Source organism: Panthera leo, chromosome B1, assembly GCF_018350215.1.
Source record: "Panthera leo isolate Ple1 chromosome B1, P.leo_Ple1_pat1.1, whole genome shotgun sequence".
NCBI classification, from domain to species: Eukaryota; Metazoa; Chordata; class Mammalia; order Carnivora; family Felidae; genus Panthera; species Panthera leo.
The window spans coordinates 163,792,343-163,802,279 of record NC_056682.1 but is presented as its reverse complement, the minus strand read 5'-3'; positions in this window follow the sequence as shown (position 1 = coordinate 163,802,279).

Genomic DNA, 9,937 nt, shown 5'->3' with positions numbered 1-9,937 from the left:
GCAGTTTATGGCCCTTCCTTCGATCCTGCCAAAGGTGGTGTGACAGTAGGGAGAGGGCCGATTTTACCAAGGCCAATGAGTTCTCATGGCCACACTTAGATCCTTGGAGCCTTTCTACACATAAATTCCATTAAGCAATCAAGAACACATCCTCTTGGAAAAAGTCCTTCCTTCAGTGTCCAAAGGCATGTGCTGTGGCTCCTAGGCCCATCTATCAATAGCCTAATCAGTTCTACTGTAGTCTGCTTACCTGATGAATCCTCTAGTAGTATTGAGATGAAAAAGCACGATCTAGAAATGGCATTGGCCTTTCCTGCATCACACCAATGAAGACTGGTATGATGTACTGTCTCTGTTCTGAACAACCTAAATCACTAAAAAAAAGACTCATAAATCTCTTAAATTTCATGATAAACAATAGTATATATGAACCAAGTGGGTTAAGCGTCTGACTCAAGATTTTGGCTCGGGTCATAATCTTGCAGTTCATGAGGTCCGAGTTTGGGATCCTATGTCTCTCTCTCTCTCTCTCTCTCTCTGCCCCTCCTGCACACACGCACTCTCTCTCTCTCTCAAAATAAATAAACTTAAGAAAATAGTATATACGAAAATGGTAACTGTTTAAAGTATATTTTTTTTCTTTCTGACAGTTGCTATCTTACTTTGCATACTTCAAACATGTATTAACAGTTGCCATTAGTCTGGATATAGCTTAAAAATACAAAGCAGCTTGGTGCACAATAAATTAGCAACAGTATGGAAAAAAAGAAAAAACAAACATGAGAAACCCTAGAGGCTGCTAGGTGTTTATCCAACAATGAACTGTTCTGGATAAATAGGAGGACAAGAGTTCAAAGAATTGAAACTCACGTCCCAACAAGCTAAAAGCTATTAAAAGAGCCTGAGTAATAGCTTTTTGCCCCTACTCCAACACCCCTTAACACAAATTCATGACATAGAATGATGTTTGAAACAATGGGTGTTTTGTTCTAAAATTTCAAGACCAAGGTGTTAATTCTTACTACCGGAGTTTGGAATGCCCAGATGGTTGGGCTCAACAACTGATTAAACATGCCTGAGCCTTGTTGGGACACAACCTAAGGTTAATGCAGGTGGTCAAAGCAGACAATTTTAAAACACAACGGTGGTTATAACGATTGTGAGGAAGTTAATGAAAGCTAAATGCAAAAGTATAGTGGACAGACAGGTGAAAAATAAGATTTGATTAAAAGGACTTGAAGTAGAAAGGTTCCCTAAAAGTTTAAAACAGATGACTCTTGTATGTGCAAGCTTTTCCGTTTGTACAACTCCACCTATGTACATTGTATAGTCATTACTCCCTTTGAGAGAAGCCTCTTCAGCCTTTTTTTCCTCGTTAAGTCCTTTCCCAAAGCTGCTGCCAAAATCAACTTCCTCTGTTGCCCGTCTGACAATGTCACTCCCGTCCTAAAATTCCCTTTAATGGCCTTTGCTGGTCTTTGTGCGGACAGCAGACTTCTTGCCCCGACTTTAGGACAAACACATTATTCCTGCCCAGATTTATTTGAGGCTCTTACTTTTTTTTTTTTTTTTTTTTTTAACAAATCCACATGCCATTTTCCTCTCTATGTAGATTGAGTATCTTTCAGCTTCTCAACCTTTTAATGTTTATTAATGTTTAGATTGTAAACATTCAATTCAGTTTTGGTTAATGAGAGTTCCTCATTTTATCTTAGTTTCCACCCGAACACAAATACATACCCACTAAAACTCTCTAGCGCTATTTGCCTTGTTCAAAGTTCTCTTGAAATTTGATTGTTTTTGTAAGAACTACACAAATAGTCATCAGCGCCGAACATTTTTGTCCAACAAAAACCAAACAACATAAAAACCAAAATACTCCTAAAACTTGAAAATAATAGTGTGGAATTTCCCTAGGGAATAAACAGATTTTTCAGAATGAGTCACAGGAAAAAATATCTAATATTATTTTCATGGGCAACTTCTAGGAAAAGTTTCTGAAACAACACCAACGCTATGTTCTTTTTTCTTCTTTCTTACAATTTTTTTTTTTTAACCTAGAAGACCTAAATTCAAGTCCCAGGCTGGTTATTTGCAAATTCCATTATTTTTGTCATCTAATCTTTTTGAGTGTCACCTTCTTGTTTGTAAAATGGGAACAACAGTATCCATATGATCTTTTCTGACAATTCAATGGCATTTGTAAATAGGCTTTGTAAAGTAAAAAGTGCTACACAAATAGAGATATTATTATGACTTCCTTCAAATTTTCCCTTTTGGCTGAGAACCTACCCAGGATTTCCCCTTTCCCACATATTTTTATCTGGAGACAAATCTGGGAGTGTAGATACATACCTACCTTCTAAATGGGAAACTGCACTAAATCTTCCAGAGATACGGAATGTTGTTGCTGATAATTTCTTCCATCATTATTATATTTTATAGGAAACTAGATACATTTATTTTCATCATTATAGTTTTTAAAACATAGAAAGTATATACAGGAAAATACAATTTATCAGTAAGCTCATATCCAAAAACAGCAACACCTGTTCGGTGGGGCACCTGGGTGGCTCAGTTGTTTCAGCTCAAGTCATCATCTCACGGTTCACGAGTTCAAGCCCTGCATCAGGCTCTGTGCTGACAGAGCGGAGCTTGCTTGGGATTCTCTCTCTCTCCCTCTCTCTCTCTCTGCCCCTCCCGCCCTCCCTCTCTGTCAAAATAAACAAATAAACTTAAAACAATTAAATATAGGGCGCCTGGATGGCTCAGTTGGTTAAGCCTCTGACTTCAGCTCAGGTCATGATCTCGTGATTTGTGGGTTGGAGCCTGGTGTGGGGCTCCCTGCTGACAGCTCAGAGCCTGGAGCCTGCTTCAGATTCTGTGTCTCCTTTCTCTCTCTGCCCCTCCGCTGCTCAGGCTCTGTCTCTCTCTCAAAATGAATAAAGATTTTTTAATTTATTTTTATTTTTTTTTAATTTTTTTAACATTTATTTATTTTTTGAGACAGAGAGAGACAGAGCATGAATGAGAGAGGGTCAGAGAGAGGGAGACACAGAATCTGAAACAGGCTCCAGGCTCTGAGCTGTCAGCACAGAGCCCGACGCGGGGCTCGAACTCACTGACCGTGAGATCATGACCTGAGCCGAAGTCGGCCGCTTAACCGACTGAGCCACCCAGGCGCCCCTCAAAATGAATAAACATTTTTAAAAAAATAAAAATAAATAAAATAAATAAAAATAAATAAAATTTTGGTGTACTTTTCTCAAAAGTTTTTCTAATGCATACATATAACCTTTTTTTTTTTTTTGAACTTTTTAAATGTTTGTTTATTTATTTATTTAGTTTTGAAGGAGAGAGAGAGAGAGAGAGAGAGAGAGCACTAGTGGGGGAAGGGCAGAAACAGAGGGAGACAGGATCCAAAGCAGACTCTGGGCTGACAGCAGAGAGCCCGGTAGGACGCTTGAACTCACAAACTGTGAGATCATGACCCGAGCTGAAGTCAGACACTTAACCAACTGAGCCACCCAGGCGCTCCTGCATACCTATAACCTTTATGGGAATATTTGCTATGTGGCAGATGTTTTACTTGAATTGTCTAATTTATTCTTCATAACCACCTTATGAGAAACTTCTACATTTCACAGATGAAAAATCAGTTCAGGGAGATAATCTGGCTGAATGCCATATAACTTATGGTGAAGCACTCCATTATTCTCTCTGCAACACTATGATTCTACTGTGTCATTTGTGTGACACTTTTTTAATTCACTGTAAAATAGTGACCATCATCCTATGTTATTACATATTTGTTAAAAGCATGATTTTTAATAAACTTTTGTTATTTGGATAAGTCATTATTTATTTATCTCCCCCATTTTGGGATACTTATGTTATTTCCAATTTTTCACTATCTCATATTAATTTTAAGTGATAAATGTATGCTTAGTATCCAAAATTCTGTTACATAAAGAGATATATCATGTAGAAGGTAAAGATACCTGTGTGCCATTCTCCAAAGAGAAACTCCACCCCTCCTTCTTTTATGTTCGTTTTGTTTTTTTGAGATAATCACTTCTAACAGCTTTGTATATATTCTTCCAGGATTGTTTTCTTTTTCTCTTTCTTTCTTTCTGATTGTTTTTCTTATTTTATTTCATTAAAAAAAATTTTTTTTAATGTTTATTTATTTTTGAAAGAGACAGAGACAGAGCATGAGCGAGGGAGGGGCAGAGCAAGAGGGAGACACAGAATCTAAAGCAGGCTCCAGGCTCCAAGCTGTCAGCACAGAGCCCGGCGTGGGGCTTGAACTCACGAGCTGTGAGATCGTGACCTTAGCCGAAGTCAGACGCTTAACTGAGTGAGCCACCTAGGTGCGCCCGAGCAGTTCTATTCTTATCAAATAGTCCATTTTATACTTACATTGTCTGATTTTTAAATTTTAAGTACCTTTAGTACTCAACTGATTTCATATTTGGTACATAATGTATCACTGCCCTCTCCTTACTTTCCTTACATACATGGAAATGAATGTAATATGTGTTATGGCCTGATTTGCCTACCCCCCAAAATATGTGCAAGTCTCAACCCCCAGTACCCCAGATAGTGCCTTTATTTGGAAATAGGGGCTTTACAGTGAAAATCAAGATAAAATGAGGTCATTAGGGTGGACCTTAGTCCAGTCTGACTGGTGTCCTCGGAGAAAGGGGAAATTTGGACACAGAGACAGACGCACAGAGGGAGGTCATGTGGAGACACCGAGACAAGACAGCCATGTGACTGGAGCGATGCATCTAGAAGCCAAAAAACACCTTGGATTGCTCCAAACACCAGAAGTCGGCAGGGACCCTGCTGACACCTTGATCTCACACTTCTAGCCTCCAGAACTGTGAAACAATAAATGTCTGGTTTTAAGCCACCGAATTTTTGGTACTCATTTATGGCATCCTTAGGAAATGAACACATCATGCTTACCTCTCTTGGAGGACTCTACTTCAAAATGTCAGTGAAATGCAAATAGAAACAACAAAGAGATTGTTCCTTCATATCTAAAAGATTGACAAAAATTAGAAACAACAGGTTATAGATACACAAGCAATATGGATGGATTTTGGAAACACAGTACTGAATTTTGAAAACAACAACAACCCAAATTTATGTCAATGTGAAATACAAACACGTATGTGTAGCCAGGGTTGAGAACTCACTGTACACGGACTCTACCACAAAATACCAGGAAACGTATCTTTTCAGCATGATTAGCAACAGATAGGCAAGGTAAACAATTGGAATCCTTGTATGGCTCACAGTAGGACTTATTTTGGATAGATTTGAAAAGCAACAGCTATAAGATTTATCAGAAATCTTCCTTGTTTCTTTTATCCAAGTTTGTCTGTATATCCATGTCTGTTTAGTTTGCAGTTATGTAGAAGAAAATTACGTCATTTAAACTGAAGTGGTGAGAAATTTTAGTTTTTTTTTTTACATGGGTATGTGGATTATGCTGGTTTTATAGACTAATGATCTCTGGGAAAGACAATATCCTTGTCTTCTAAAATTGGAACCACTCTGGGGCGCCTGGGTGGCTCAGTCGGTTAAGCGTCCGACTTCAGCTCAGGTCACGATCTCGCGGTCCGTGAGTTCGAGCCCCGCGTCGGGCTCTGGGCTGATGGCTCAGAGCCTGGAGCCTGCTTCCGACTCTGTGTCTCCCTCTCTCTCTGCCCCTCCCCCGTTCATGCTCTGTCTCTCTCTGTCTCAAAAATAAATAAACGTTAAAAAAAAAAATAAAAAAAAATAAAATTGGAACCACTCACATTTTATTCATTCACAGTTTAATGTTTAGCTTTGGCATTTGTCATTTAAATTTGGAAAAAATATTTGAAAGTAATCAATTTTTATTGCTTTGATTAGAACATTGTCAACTTTGAACTTTACACTTGGCTATTTTTCATCCTTCCTTAAGTTACTTTTTTTTATTTTGAGAGAGCATGCCCCTCACCCCACACCCCCGCTGTCAGCATAGAGCCTGCTGCAGGGCTCCATCTCATGAACCGTGAGATCATGACCAGAGCTAAAATTAAGAGTCAGACGCTTGACTGAGCCACCCAGGTGCCCCAGTCAGAATCTACTTTTAAAAACAAATCCCCAGGTGATTCTTATGCACATTAAAGTTTGAGAGGCATTAAAACATGGGTTAGATTCAAATCCTAGCTCTATCATGTATTAGTTATGTGACCTTGAATAAATTACTCAATTTCTTTGTGCCTCAAATTTCTCATTTGGAATAATAAATGCAGAAGAATAATAGTAAAGTGAGGATAATAATAGTACCTACCACCTATAGAGTTGTGAGGATTTCCTACGATACTGCATTAAACTGTTTAGAACAGTGCCTGACTCATAGTAAGTGCACAACAAACGTTAGGTATTATTAATCATCTTTTCTTTTTAAGTGATACTTCTTGATCTCCTCTATCTATCATTTTAATCAATGGTTCTCAGTTGCCTCTCTGGCATGCTGCAGGCTAGTCCCAGCAGAATCAACTGGAAGATTTAAAAAATGTTATGGCTCCCTCAGTCTCGTTTCTGAAGATTCCAATGCAGTAGGTTTAGCGAGGGGCTCCACAGAATCTATATTTTTAAAGCCTCCTGAGGTGATCCAATGTTCCAAATCTTTGGGTTGGAAATCACTGCTTTAAATATTGGTGCATTTAAATGTGGACATCCTACTAATTCATTGCTATGACATAAATGCCATCAACGGGCTGATGACTCTAGCCCAGATTGCCAAGCTTCACACCGGCGTATTCAGCCACCCCCAACTTGGGTATCCTATAGACAGTGTCGAATCCCCATGTCCACAACTCAGCCCTCCATCCCGTTTTTCCCCCTCCGCCATTTTCTCTTGTTAGTCAATGGTTCCACCATTTGATACTGTTACCAAGCCCAGAAACCTGGGGGTCATTCTTGTCCTCTTCCTCTTTAACTTTCCTACTTAGTTCATAATGCCTAACTAGGGGGTGCCTAGCTAGCTGGCTTAGTTGGTAAATCATATGACTCTCGATCTCAGGATTGTGAGTTCAAGCCTCACATTGGATGTAGAAATTACTAAAAAAAAAAAAAAAAAAAAAAGAAAGAAAAAAAGAATGTCTAGTGAAATAATTAATGTAATATAAATACATTGTAAAAATGTCTGTTTGCTTATTTATTTATTTTGAGAGGAAGAGTGTGAGCAGGGAAGGGGTAGAGAGAGATGGAGTGAGAGAAATCCCAAGCAGGCTCCATGCTGTCAGCGCAGAGCCTGATGTGGGGCTCTGTCTCACCAACCCTGAGATCATGACCTGAGCCGAAATCAAGAGTCAGACGCTTGCTTCATCGACTAAGACATCCAGGTGCCCCTAAGAATACTTTTTTATTATTTCTGAAATCCTGTCTCCTGTCTTTGTCACCACTTCAACCATCCTAGTTCAGGCCTTCATCTTTTCTTCTTTAAACTATCAAAACAGGGGCGCCTGGGTGGCTCAGTCGGTTAAGCGTCCGACTTCAGCTCAGGTCATGATCTCACGGTCTGTGAGTTTGAGCCCCGCGTCGGGCTCTGTGCTGACAGCTCAGAGCCTGGAGCCTGTTTCAGATTCTGTGTCTCCCTCTCTCTTTGCCCCTTCCTCTCTCTCTCTCTCTCTCTCTCTTTCTGTCAAAAATAAATAAACATTAAACTATCAAAACAGCTTCAATGAATGTAGCTGCGCTCCTTGCCTATCATTTAATCTGTTACCTACACAGCTGATAGTGGTTTCTCTGAAATTCAAATCTGATCTTATTTCCCTTGTTTAAAATCCATCTATGCCTTTCCTATTGCCTTCAAGATAAAAATGTAAAATTCTTCCCATGACATAAAAGGCCCTTTGTGGTGTGGCCCCTGTATACCACCCTTATGCCTTTCTGTCCACCCCTTTTTTCTTTAGCTATAATTAATAACATGTTTTGGATGAGGGGGTTGAGAAAGCACCCCACTCTCTCACCTTATGGTGCAATATATTGCACTTTCTGACTTAAGCAGTTTTCCTTCCACTAACTCATTATCTCTCAGAATCATCTTTTCTAGAAACCCTGCCTCACTGTTTTCCTATAATGCCCTAGATTTCACTGTATTTCACTATAAAGTAGTAATTTTCTTGCATTATAAATTGCACACTTAGTTAAGCATAGGGGTTTTAGAGTCAGACTGTACAGATCTGAATCCTAGTATCAATGGTTTCTGGCTCCATGACATAGAGTGTGCTACGTAAGTTCTTTGCTTGTGTCTCCCCTTTTATAAAAAGATTATTTTTGTAAGATTCACCTCTTATTTTGAGAATTAAATGCTATGACAGGTAAAATTCTAGAACAGTGTCTGGCACAAAGTTAAGTGCTTGACAGACATTAGATATGATTATTATCTCTGCTGATGAACTTAGCTTTTTAGCAGTGGAGGCTGTGTTTGTGTTTTGTTGTCTAACCTCTGTGCTTTTTTAATCCAGTCTCTGGCATATGGTACTCATGGAGGACCATAATTCTTTTACTCATTAAGTCTTTTAACAAATTTTAGTTGAGTACCTGTCCGGCACTTTGCTAGGCGTTAGGGATACATCAGTGAAAAATATAAAATTCTATCCTCATAGTCCTTACCCAGAGACAAAAAAGGAATAAGTAAAACAACAGGTAAGCAGTAAGTAATATGGAAAGTGAAAAACAGGCAGGGGATTGGAGGAGGGATAGGAAATACTAGTGATAGAGGTTGAGGATAAGAGAAAAGGCAGAGAGGAGTTGCAATTTTTAAATAGGATTTTAATTTTTAAAAAGGCTCATGGAGAAGATGACATTTCAGCACAGATCTGAAGTAGATGAGAGATTGAATTAGGCAGATATGCAAGGGCACTCAGCTCTCTCACCCAGAGGAGGGAACAATGACACAGACCCGAAGATGGGCTCCTCCTGGCATGTTTGAGACAATGCAGGAGCAGTGTTGCTGGCATGTAGTTAGTAAGGGAAACAGTAGGAGAATATGACATCTGGAAGGGAGGTTGAGAAAGATCACAGGGTCTTGTATGCCATCGTAAGGACTTTGTCCTTTGTTGGAGAGCAATGAGCAGCCATTGGAGGGTTCTGAGGAGTAAATACCTGAATTGGGTTTTAACAAGATCACTATGGCTGCTAGTTAAGACTAAAATGAAGCAAGGTAGGGAGATCAGTTAGAAGACTCATGCAAGAATTTAGGAAAGAGATGATGGGTGGTGTGGACAAGGGTGGTAGTGGTGGGTCTGGGGAGAAGGGATCAGATTACAGATCTGCTTTGAAGACAGAACCGATAGGATTTACCTAGCGATTGTGCATAGATTGTTAGATGAAAAAGAGCCAAAATGCCTCCAAAGATTTTAGCCTAATAAACTGGAAAGAGAGACTGCCTTCAAGTGAGATGGAGAAGATTGAAAATAAGAGGTTCTTTTTTCCTGCTGTAGAGTTGGAGGCCAGGGTTTGGTCTGGTGAATGTAAAGTCTGAGATACCAATTAGACATACGTACACAGACATAGGAGTCGAGGGTGCCAGAAGAAGAGGACTGTACTAGAAATTTAAAGTTGGACATTACCAGAGTAGAGATTGTATTTAAATCCTAGAAACCGGATGAGATTACCAAGGAAGTGACCACTGAGATGTCCAAGATCTGAATCCAAAGGCACCCCAAAATTTAGAAGCCACAGAGATGAGGAGGAACCAATAAAAGAGATTGAGAAAGGGAGGCCAGTAAGAGAAAAAAAATGTAGAAGTGAGCTATTTTGGAACCAAGTGAAGAAAGTTTAAATAAGAAGTGATCAACCGTGCCAAATATTTTAGGTCAACTAACACAAGGAGTGAGAAATGAAAAATCAGTTTAGTAATATGGAGGTCGTGGGGGGTTTACAA